We start from the raw sequence: 11700 nt of genomic DNA on the forward strand, positions 1-11700 counted from the left end.
GTTTATAAAAGACTCTTTCGTTATTCCAACCAACATATAACAGTGGCAAACCCGTGCTATAGTGTAACGCCACCACTTGTTACATCAAGACACAGAAACACCACGTCATGGTGGTGTGTACCACGTCATGGTGTGCTGTGTAAGATCTTAACGTCTTCAATCTCATACAACATCTATGTCCATGTACGATGTTACATAAACTATGAAATAAGCGATAACGCATGAATGGGACAAAATGCATTTGGAGGAACAAGAAACAATATCAGTGATATTTCAAAAATGCGTTCCTGCAGCCGTTTCAGTAATTCTTGCGTAACGAGATTATTACATAATTCTTAAGAACTTCCATGTCAGGGATAGTTTTTGAAATATAAATAGCAAAATTCGGCTCACTCTTATACAACTTAAAGATTGAAAGAGAAATCAAAATAAAAACCAAAAGGAAATATAGATATGAATAAAGAAAAGAAGAAATAAAGTGTTAAATCATATGTTTTGTCGGAATTGGTGGAAGTTTGACGAGAATAAATTGTTTAATAATATAGATAACATCTTAATATGCTTATCAGAGTAAAGGCGGTGAGCTGGCAGAATCGTTAGCACTCGGGGCAAAATGCTTAGCGGCATTTCGTCCGTCTTCTCGTTCTGAGTTCAAATTCCGCCGAGGTTGACTTTGCTTTTATCCTTCTGAGGTCGATAAAATAAGTATCAGTTGATAAAATAAATACCAGTTGATGTAATCGACTTATCACCTCCCTCGAAATCGCTGTCGTGCCAAAATTTGAAACCATTATCCTTATCGGAACAATGTAATGCAATCGAAGAACCTGAATTATGGAGTACTTAGCTGAGTATTGTAATAAACCAGATAGACAGAAGGAATATAAAGACTTGACAGAACTATGATATATTTAAAACTGTCTTTTCACAAGCCTCTACACTAAGTTTCTCTGACGACAGCTACTAAAAGAAACTAACATTTACTATAGAGGCAATGGGTGCCCCGGAGTCGTGATCTATGAAGACATCGCTTCGATTACATCCCACGCGCGCACACGCTCATACACACATACGCACACACTCACACACGTATATGAATAGAAAAGAACTAAAAAGCTCATATTTCATACTCTCGTTATGTGTAGGAGATTATAGCTTGCAGGGTCACTTATGAAGCAGAAATAAATTTCAATCCTTTACTGATTGTCACATTTGACGTGAGGAGTTCAAACAACTAATTGTAGTCAATATAATTTGGGATATATTTAATATTTATTGATTAATATAATAATTAATATAAATAAAAAATCATTTGTAGGTAGTAATAAACATAATATTCGATTCTCTCTGGGGTATTATGCTCTTTCGACGATCTTTCCATTTTGACATTTATGGGTAGTTGAGTCATAATTTTTTTCTCCACAGCACGAGTAGCTATTTCCCATTACGAAGTGTATAGTTTCACCGCAGCAGACTTGAAGCTCTCTCTGGTAATGTTTATCACCGCAAGTCCCTAAAGTAAAGAAAAAAAAAATTAAATATAAAAAAAATTGACGAAATATAATAGAGGAGTTACATCGTTGTTGTGGTGAGAGTTACGACACCCACTGCAAGAATAGACTCGTTTTCTTTTTCTGAAAAATCTTATCTTATGCAGACTGAAATTTAGGCATTCACTTGCAGAACCAAATGTTCCAATTATTTTTGCTATAAATGTAAAATTTGTAATCTGGATATAGAAACCGGAGGTTTCGAAGCAGTTGTCGATATGTGTGTGTATGTGTGTGTGTGTGTGTGTGTGTGTGTGTGTGTGTGTGTGTGTGTGTGTGTGTGTGTGTGTGTGTGTTTGCATGTATGCATGTATGTATGTAGGTTTGTATACATGCAGGCATGTTTGCATGTACGTATGTATGTATTTTCAATGTCATTTCCTGCATATTTACTCTAATATCAGAGTGACCTTCCCATAGAGATATGCTTTAACATGGCGATCCATGTCGATACATCATATCAGTAGAGTGGAGAGGGTTTGTGAGTGTTGTGCAAGCCTTACTGGACCTAAAATTTGAGCTTGTGCAATCACTGGTGTGGCAAGTTTCCTATGTCCGGTCGTGTAGGAGGGCGCTGCGACAAGAAAGGAAGCGGGTGCAATACTAGATAGTACGGGCATTACTGACATTTTGCATGGGCAATGGTCAGTGTTTATCTTCATCGATTACGAGTGGACAGCCATCATCACGTATGTATGTACGTCGCTTCTGTATTTAATCATTTAAATTTTTCCTCTGAAGAAGGAGTTAGTTTATAGATGAATAGGTTGTATTCCATCTAATGTGACTTTTTTAGTAGCAGAGGATGAAAATAAGAGAAGTCCTTGCTAACGGATAAAGAACGAAACATGGCCAAACACGTAGATAATCCGGGTGGTTGAGAGAAAGAAACTCATACCTGACACGTAGGAAAAATTTGTTGTCCATGTGAATTCTGGAGAAAAATTCAGAATATTTTTTTTTCCTTTTTACAGGCAAAAAGAATATTCCCCTAGGACGCTGTGTCTGCAAAGGACCAAGTTGTAAATTCGGTTACAACCCGAGGAAAAATGATTTACAGTTTCCCGCTTGAAAGTGGTTCCAAAATTTTCTGGTGAAGAAGACAATATGGCGATGAGAGACTTCAGTGGTGTTCCTATGCGATGAGTGGCGGCTTGGTTGCATAGACGAAGTCGCGAAGGAGAAAAAAGGAATAGGTATTCACTGGTCAGAATTCGTTCGAGGTTCACCATGTTAGAAGTAATTGTGGTGTGTGCTGCGTTTTAGTTAGTTTAGTGATCTGGAACGTCAGGTCACCATTTTAGGATAGGTTGTCCATGTTGCGTCGGGGTCCTCATTATAGATGAATAGTGTCCATGTTATGTTGGGGTCACCATTATCGAATGATAAGTGTCCATCACGTCGGGGTCAACATTATACATGGGTAGGTTGTATTCCATCTAATGTGACTCTACTTAGAAGGCTATAATATCATTTGACAGGAACACGGTGTAAAGAAATACATGGAACAAAGTGGTAACTTTAAATGTCTTTAATGCTGGTTACACGTATATATACACTAGTTGAATGATAAATGGAAGTGGTTGATGGACATTTATTCATATATCTACATGAATCTGCGTTGCTTGTATGTTTGCTGTTAACCTTGGTGAAAAGCTCACGAACAGCGATATGTTAGAACGTGTGCAGTGTGTTGCTGTTGTGTAGATGTTGTTGACGACGATGGTGAGCGACATAATGATGGCGACGAAGATGGAGGTCGCTGTAATGTGGTCAGTAGTTAGACTTTAAAAGGACTGGAACCAACAGACCCCGAGACAAGGGGGAAGTGAATTTTTATAGCTAATGGTAGGCTCATATAAAGTTTAGAAAGGACTGCCTCACGTGATTCATTTGGAGGCTGTGATTGGTTGGGTTGCATATTGGCGCACGATAGAATAAGAGACACATTGTGCCAATACCAACCAATCAGAGTGCTAGACACAACGGTGTCCAAAACAGCGTCCAAAGATTAGCTGTTACTTACTACGTCTGCATGAATGTATATATAATAGAGAGAGAGAGAAAGTTCACTAGAGTTCGCTACAGGTTTCTAACAAAGATACAAAAACTCCATCGTCGTAATGTAGATAACGAACACTATGTCACATTTTAAACCTGAGAAACGTCTTGCATAGTTTTTTTTCTGTTCCGCTTACAGATTGTATTTGTAATGTGCGAATCAACTGGTTGTTTTGATACTCTGAAAATCCAAGCTTATCTAGACTGACAGTTAGGCGTTTACTTACAAAGCCAAGTGCTTCAATTACTATTGGCATAAATATAAATTTGTAATCCGATATAGAAGCCGGAGGTTTCGAAGCAATTGTCCATATGTATGTATGTATGTATGTATGTATGTATGTATGTATGTATGTATGTATGTATGTATGTATGTATGTATGTATGTATGTATGTATGTGTGTGTGCGTGCGTGCGTGTGTGTATGTATGTATGTATGTATGTATGTATGTATATATGTATGTATGTATGTATGTATATATGTATGTATGTATGTATGTATGTATGTATGCAAGTATGCATGTATGTCATTATTCAGTTTATTTTAAGATTTTTTGCCAATAGAGAAAGAACCGGTTTCTAACTTAGATCCAAGGTTCCTTCATTGGAATTTCAACATCAACCACAGCGAATGTATGTATGTATGTATGTATGTATGTATGTATGTATGTATGTATGTATGTATGTATGTATGTATGTATGTGCGGATTTATATGTTTTATGTATGTATTCTCATGCATATAGTTGCATATCTAGTCATGCTCATATATATTCAAATGATAAACCACCGGAAAGATTTTTACGGTTCCAGTGATAGATTGAACCTGTAGTCTTTCAATTAGCTTTTTCCTTTCTGGTTTTCAGAAGCCCAGTTTCTCAAGATTGGTATTTAGGCAGTGTATTACATATCCCAGTGCCCCAATAATTACAGGTATAAATCTGGACTTGTAATCTGGGTAGAGTAACTGTAGATTTCTCAATATTTCAACGTAAGTGTTCTCTTTTTCACTGATCTTCAGCTTTATGTTAACATCCGCTGGGCAGCTAATTTCCACAACTGTGCACAGTTTATCTTCTTTATCCCAAATAATTATATCAGATCTGTTGTGCTTACATTTTATTGAGATCTTCACTGGTACATTCCATCAGTATTCCTTTTTCATTTTGAGCGGCTATGGCTTCTACTATATTGTCGTATTTTATTTCGTTGTCCTCGGGATTATCCTTCCGACGGATTTCATTATAGAGTGTCCTAGCTACATCATGTCGCATTGGTAGGGAATACCGCGATGACATTTTCGGACAACTGCTTATGATGTGGGTGATATCTATTTCTTTATTACCCACAAGGGGCTAAACACAGAGGGGACAAACAAGGACAGACATAGGTATTAAGTCGATTACATCGACCCCAGTGCGTAACTGGTATTTAATTTATCGACCCCGACAGGATGAAAGGCAAAGTCGACCTCGGCGGAATTTGAACTCACAACGTAACGCAGACGAAATACCGCTAAGCATTTCGCCCGGCATGCTAACGTTTCTGCCAGCTCGCCGCCAATGTGGGTGATATCTTCAGTGTGAACTCCACAAAGTCTGCATCCGGTGTCACATTTTACAGCTTTTCCCGCATCTCTATCCCTTTTGTGCATCAGGTTTCGACTAATGGTTTCGACTAGTATTTGGTAATTGCGATACAGTTTCAAGCGTCAGAGATAATTCTAATAAGTCAAGAATCTATGTGGCATGGTATTTCATATATATGTTTATGTTATATGTTATATTATCCCATTTCACTCAAAGAGCATCGGGTGATGAGAGTTCTCTAAGCGCCACCATTCTGAAACAAACTGCACCCTGCTTACCAGGTGACAGCCATCTAGGTCAAATCTTCTCGCAGAGTCCTTTGCCATGTCTTCACCAGCCTACCTCTCTTCTTCCTTCCTTCGCCAACAGTCCACTTTAGGTCTATCTTTGACAGTCTCTACAACGATGCGCGTAATACTTGACCAAGCAGCATCCTTTGCTTAGCTGTGATGATAACTTGCATTTTATTTAAGCTTACTCTTCTCATGAGAAGAAATGGAAAAGTACAAATTGATACCAAGACCAGACTTGCCAAAGTTATGGCAGTTTTCCAATGATTGAGACCAATATGGTCATACTCTTCCATTTACCGTGGGACTAAACTTCGTTTATACGCTTCTGTTGTTATTCTTGTATGTAAAGGAAAGTTGGAAGCGGGTGGATAGGATTCGCAATATAGTGAATGTTTTCCATTGACGATACTTTAGATTTCCGTATAGCACCTAACATGACCGCATCCCATCAAAAAATTCGTTAACGGTTGTGTGTGTGTGTGTGTGTGTGTGTGTGTGCGCACGCGTATGTATGTGTGTTTATATGTGTGTGTATGCATGCATGTATGTATGCATATATGTATACAGATATGTGTGCATGTGCCCATGTGTGTACACACACACACAAATACAATTGCAGCATGGAAGGTGTTTATAAGCCATCTAAAAACACAATCAAAAACCGTTCGATTCACTTCAACATTTAAATTTAATTTATCAAAATATTTTCGTCGCTTTGAAACCGCGACCTATTCACTGACAAAATTCTGTGCCGCATGTATTTGTGTGTGTGTGTGTGTGTGTGTCTGTTTGTCCCAGCTACCATCGCTTGACAACTGATGTTGGCGTGCTTACATCCCCGTGACTGAGAGGTTCGGCAAGAAGTCCCGATAAAACAAGCACCAGGCTTACAAAGAATAAGTCCAGGGGTCGATTCCTTCGACTATAAGGCTGTACTCCAGCATGTCCACAGTCAAATGACTGAAACAGGTAAAAGAAAAGAATAAAAGAATGTTTATCGGTGTGTGCATGCGCGTGTACATGCGTATAATTTTGTAATTATTCCAAGGTTCACAGTTCTGTTGGTCATCACGACCCATGTTAAGTTTCAGGCAACTTCACAATTAACTAACGACTGATGGAATGAGAAATAAATTCAATTATAGATTTACCTCCAAAGACGTCGAAGTAGCAGAATGCTTAGCGGTATTTCGTCTGCCGCTACGTTCTGACTTCAAATTCCGCCGAGGTCGACTTTGCCTTTCATCCTTTCGGGGTCGATAAATTAAGTACCATTTACGCACTGGAGTCGATATAATCGACTTAATCGTTTGTCTGTCCTTGTTTGTCCTCTCTGTGTTTAGTCCCTTGTGGGTAGTAAAGAAATAGGCATTTCGTCTATCTTCGTGTTTTGAGCTCAAATTCCGCCGAGGTCGACTTTGCTTTTTATCCTTTTCGGGTTGAAAAAATTATTTCCAGTTGAGTTCGGGTGTCAATGTAATCGTCTTAGGCTCTTTTAGACCCTTACTCGATATTTACAGGACGTGTGCCAAATTTTGAAACCGATATTGTAAGGGAGATAACTTTTAGTGAATAAGAAAAAAATGGAATCGCTTATCCCGATAATACAATTTACATATATCCATACTAAGATACGTATGTATCCATTTATGCGAGAATAAATGCATATCTACGTATGTAAATATGCATTTATACATAGGCTAAAAATAAATAGTAACAAAATAAAATAAATTAAACTTGTATAAGTTTTTATGCGAGCATTTGTAACATTTTTGCTAAAAATGTTCGTAACCCGCTTATTTAAATATGCACATGCATAGATGTGTGCATATATGTATATATTCATGCACGTATGTGCATGCGTATAGTTATGTACGGATGAAAAGTTTTATTTATTTCATTTTGTTACTATTTATTTCTAGCCTATGTATAAATGCATATTTACATACGTAGATATGCATTTATTCTCGCATAAATGGATACATACGTATCTATGTATGGTTATATGTAAATTAAAAGATTCAGCGAAGATAAACGTTTTTCGGCAAACCTGATTTGATTTGATTTTCTAGTGTGAAATTATGCATTTATGCATCATTGCATTTATGCATATATACTCTTTACTCTTTTACTTGTTTCAGTCATTTGACTGCGGCCATGCTGGAGCACCACCTTTAGTCGAGCAAATCGACCCTAGGACTTATTCTTTGTAAGCCTAGTACTTATTCTATTGGTCTATTTTGCCGAACCGCTAAGTTACGGGGACATAAACACACCAGCATCGGTTGTCAAGCAATGCTAGGGGGACAAACACAGACACACAAACATACATGCACATACATATATATACATATATACGACGGGCTTCTTTCAGTTTCCGTCTACCAAATCCACTCACAAGGCTTTGGTCGGCCCGAGGCTATAGTAGAAGACACTTGCCCAAGGTGCCACGCAGTGGGACTGAACCCGGAACCATGTGGTTGGTAAGCAAGCTACTTACCACACAGCCACTTCTGCGCCTATGTACATATTTAAAATATATAATTTATTTAGAGCTTGCTAATGTTAGCAATAACTCCCATTAATACACAGATAGGAAGATGTAGTGCTCGTTGTGAGCTATATTCAAAATAATATTTTTATGGAGGCAACACATGCAGAGTCTAAAAGAACATAATTAAAATACACATTCGAAACTTATATAAATATATATATCTATATATATAAAACTGTAGTTGTGTGAGTGTCTGTCCCCTTCGATTTAGATTCCTAACTACTCCCACATTTTGCGGTGCAGTTTAACCAAATTCGGGTATCTTATAGTCGTGATTCATATCGAGCCCGTCTGAGTATTAGCGCGCGTCTACGATTTAAAAAATAATTTAACATCATTTTTTATTCCATTTTAATGCATAATTTTTCGTGTGTCGATGGCGGCGGAGTTGGCGTCCATGGTCACACCTGCACCTGTTTGCTTCTCCCCCTTCTTCCCTCCCTCGTGAAGCTGTGGGGAAGGGAGTGTAAGGAAATCAACGTCGTAAAGCGTTGTTAAGGAGACCAGCGTTCTTTTAGAACAACGACTTCATGGCTTGAAGACACCAAAACAGAAATGGCTAAGAAAGCCCAAATTGGCATCTATAAGGGAAGTAACTCTCTAAAAATGCTTATATAGTTGTTTCCCTTACAAACCCGAGCAACGCCGGGCGATACTGCTAGTTCTTTATAAAATGGAAATAAAAATTCCAGAATACACAAATATACATAAATAGACAAATGTCGATGTAATACATAAAAGACGATTGAATTTAAGAATAATTTCTTTTGTAAGTACATTTAAAATTATAATACTTTAGTACGATGAAATTAAAAATTTAAGAGGATTAAGAGGATTAAGTAGTAAAGAGACATACTAAAAACAACGAAAGAAAAAATATAAAGATCACATTTCAGAGATGTGCCATGGAATATGATATATTTCATGGCACTTCCCTCATCAGGATGCTACACAAAGTTCGAAAACACATCTACATACCAGGACTGGTCAATGTATATTTAGGTATTCTGGAATTTTTATTTCCATTTTATAAAGAATATATATATTTATATAAGTTTCGAATGTGTATTTTAATTAGGTTCTTTTAGATTCCGCATGTGTTGCGTCCTTTAAAATATTATTATGTACATATTTATGCATGCATATGTGCTTATACTTATGGATTCATGTACGCATGTATGTATGTATGTATGTACGTACGTACGTACGTACGTACGTACGGACGGACGGACGGACGGCCATACACCTATTTTCCGAAGTCATTTTTTAAAATTGAGTCCTGTAGAAGTTACTTCCCTTACACTATTTAAAAAAAAAAAAAAAGAGACGTCGTTTCAGAATTATATTTCATGGAATATTTTAACGTCACGTTGTTACCTCTTTCTCGTCCATAAGTCAGCATTATATCTAATCTCTCTATATAGTATAGGCATCACTAGATGCGGAAATCATAAACCAATTTACTAAGAATGAACGTGATGAAGAACGCAGTAGCAAGGAAAGAAAAGTGCATCAGGATATGATGTGTACATAGATATCATGAGACCGTGAATTACTTAGTAACGGAAGAACTCATTAACTAACTAACTAACTAAATAAATAAATAAATAAATAAAGTATCATATACATTCTTTGAAAAGCAACGAATGACTGGGCCTTTAGATAATGCCTTTTTTTTTGGCCTTTTCTGTTTTATTTACCGCAAATAATTTTCAATTGAAATAGTGGTGAGTAGGCTTCAGCCTTCAGTAGTATGTAACCTCATATTAATTTCAAATGTTGGCTCAAGGCCTGCAATTTCAGGGGAGGGGTAAGTCAATTACATCGACCTCAGTGCTCAACTGATACTTATTTTAATCGACCCTGAAAGGATGAAAGGTAAAGTCGACCGGAGAGGAATTTGAACTCAGCGTAAGGACGGACGAAATGGCGGTAAGCATTTAGCACGGCGTGCTAACGATCTTGCCACCTGGCAGCCTTAGTGTGTGACTTCATATTACGAGAGGATATCTAAAATTGTTAACTGCTTAGAGGGCAAGTAATCTAATTTGGCAGTATTTATCACCAATACTCGTGTTGACATACTTAATGACAGCTTGTACTTATGCTCATCTCATGTCTCCATATAGCGTTAACGCAGATATTACTTTATACTTCTCTTTGAAGAATTTTAGTCGAATGAATCGACCCTCGTACTTGTTGATTTTATTTTATATTATTGTTATTTTTTTTTTTAAGTTTGGTCTCCCGATAACCTGCTGATGTTACGGGGACGCAAATGCACCAACAATGGTTGTCACAGACGCAAAGACATATATTCATATATATGCACAAGCAACTTTCAATTTGCGTACACCAAATCCACTCACAAGACTATGGTCAGCCTTGGTACTGCACACAGAATCATGTGGTTGAAAAGCAAACCTCTTTCCACCTACCCCCCTCCCACTTGCGCCTATACACACGCGCGCGCACACGCACGCGCACACGCACGCGCACACGCACGCGCACACGCACACACACACGTATGTATGTTTGTGTGTGTGTGTGTGTGTGTATATTATACAGACAAGAAAGTAACATTTTGAACGCAATATCGCCGTGAAAACAGCAGAACAATTAGAAATCATTACTTTTGCAAGACGGAAAAAAATTTCCAACAAACATCCACGGGACTCGAACCCGCATCTCTCATCTTAAAGTGATCTAAGTCCACATATTTACTGAAAGTGGCTTCTATCCATTAAGCATTATACCCCATTTCTTATGTATTTTAATATTTTCGATGGTGCCCATTTCTATGTATTTAAATACTTTCCCAAATAAACATACATTTCATTTTTGAAGACCCGTGGAAGTTATAATGCGATGCACAAACATTCAGTTTTGAGTGCACTGTTTTTCATAGCACGAACAGCTATAAGCAAATGAACTTGACGACGCATATTCCTATTCTTCTGTCATTTATTTAATGTCATATGAAACTCTGTACTCGCCTATAGCTTTACACTAAAGGAAATATAGTTTGAGCTCTAACACCAGGTTATTAGTAACACTATGACTAAGGTGAATCTTCATTGGATGAGGTTCCGTTTTTTGTGGATCTTACCTGAACGGAACAGTAAGCTATATATATATATATATATATATATATATATATATATATTCTTTTACTTGTTTCAATCATTTGACTGCGGCCATGCTGGAGCACCGCCTTTAATCGAGCAACTCGACCCCGGGACTTATTCTTTTGTAAGCCCAGTACTTATTCTATCGGTCTCTTTTGCCGAACCGCTAAGTAACGGGGACATAAACACACCAGCATGCTAGGGGGACAAACACAGACACACAAACACACAGACACACAGACACACACACACACACACACACACACACAACACACACACACACACACACACACACACACACACATATATATATATATAAAATATATATGTATGTATGTGTGTGTGTGTGCATTTTTATTTATTTATTTATTTATTTTTTAGCTTCGTACTTACTCTTTCGTTGTCTTTCGCCTAACTGCTAAGTTATGGAAACATAAACACAACACCACTTTCTGTCAACTGATGTTGGGGGATAAACACAGACATAAAGACACACACAGGCGCGCGCGGCACGGGCACGCAGGCAC

The sequence above is a fragment of the Octopus sinensis genome, linkage group LG2, assembly GCF_006345805.1.
Source record: "Octopus sinensis linkage group LG2, ASM634580v1, whole genome shotgun sequence".
Classification (NCBI taxonomy): domain Eukaryota; kingdom Metazoa; phylum Mollusca; class Cephalopoda; order Octopoda; family Octopodidae; genus Octopus; species Octopus sinensis.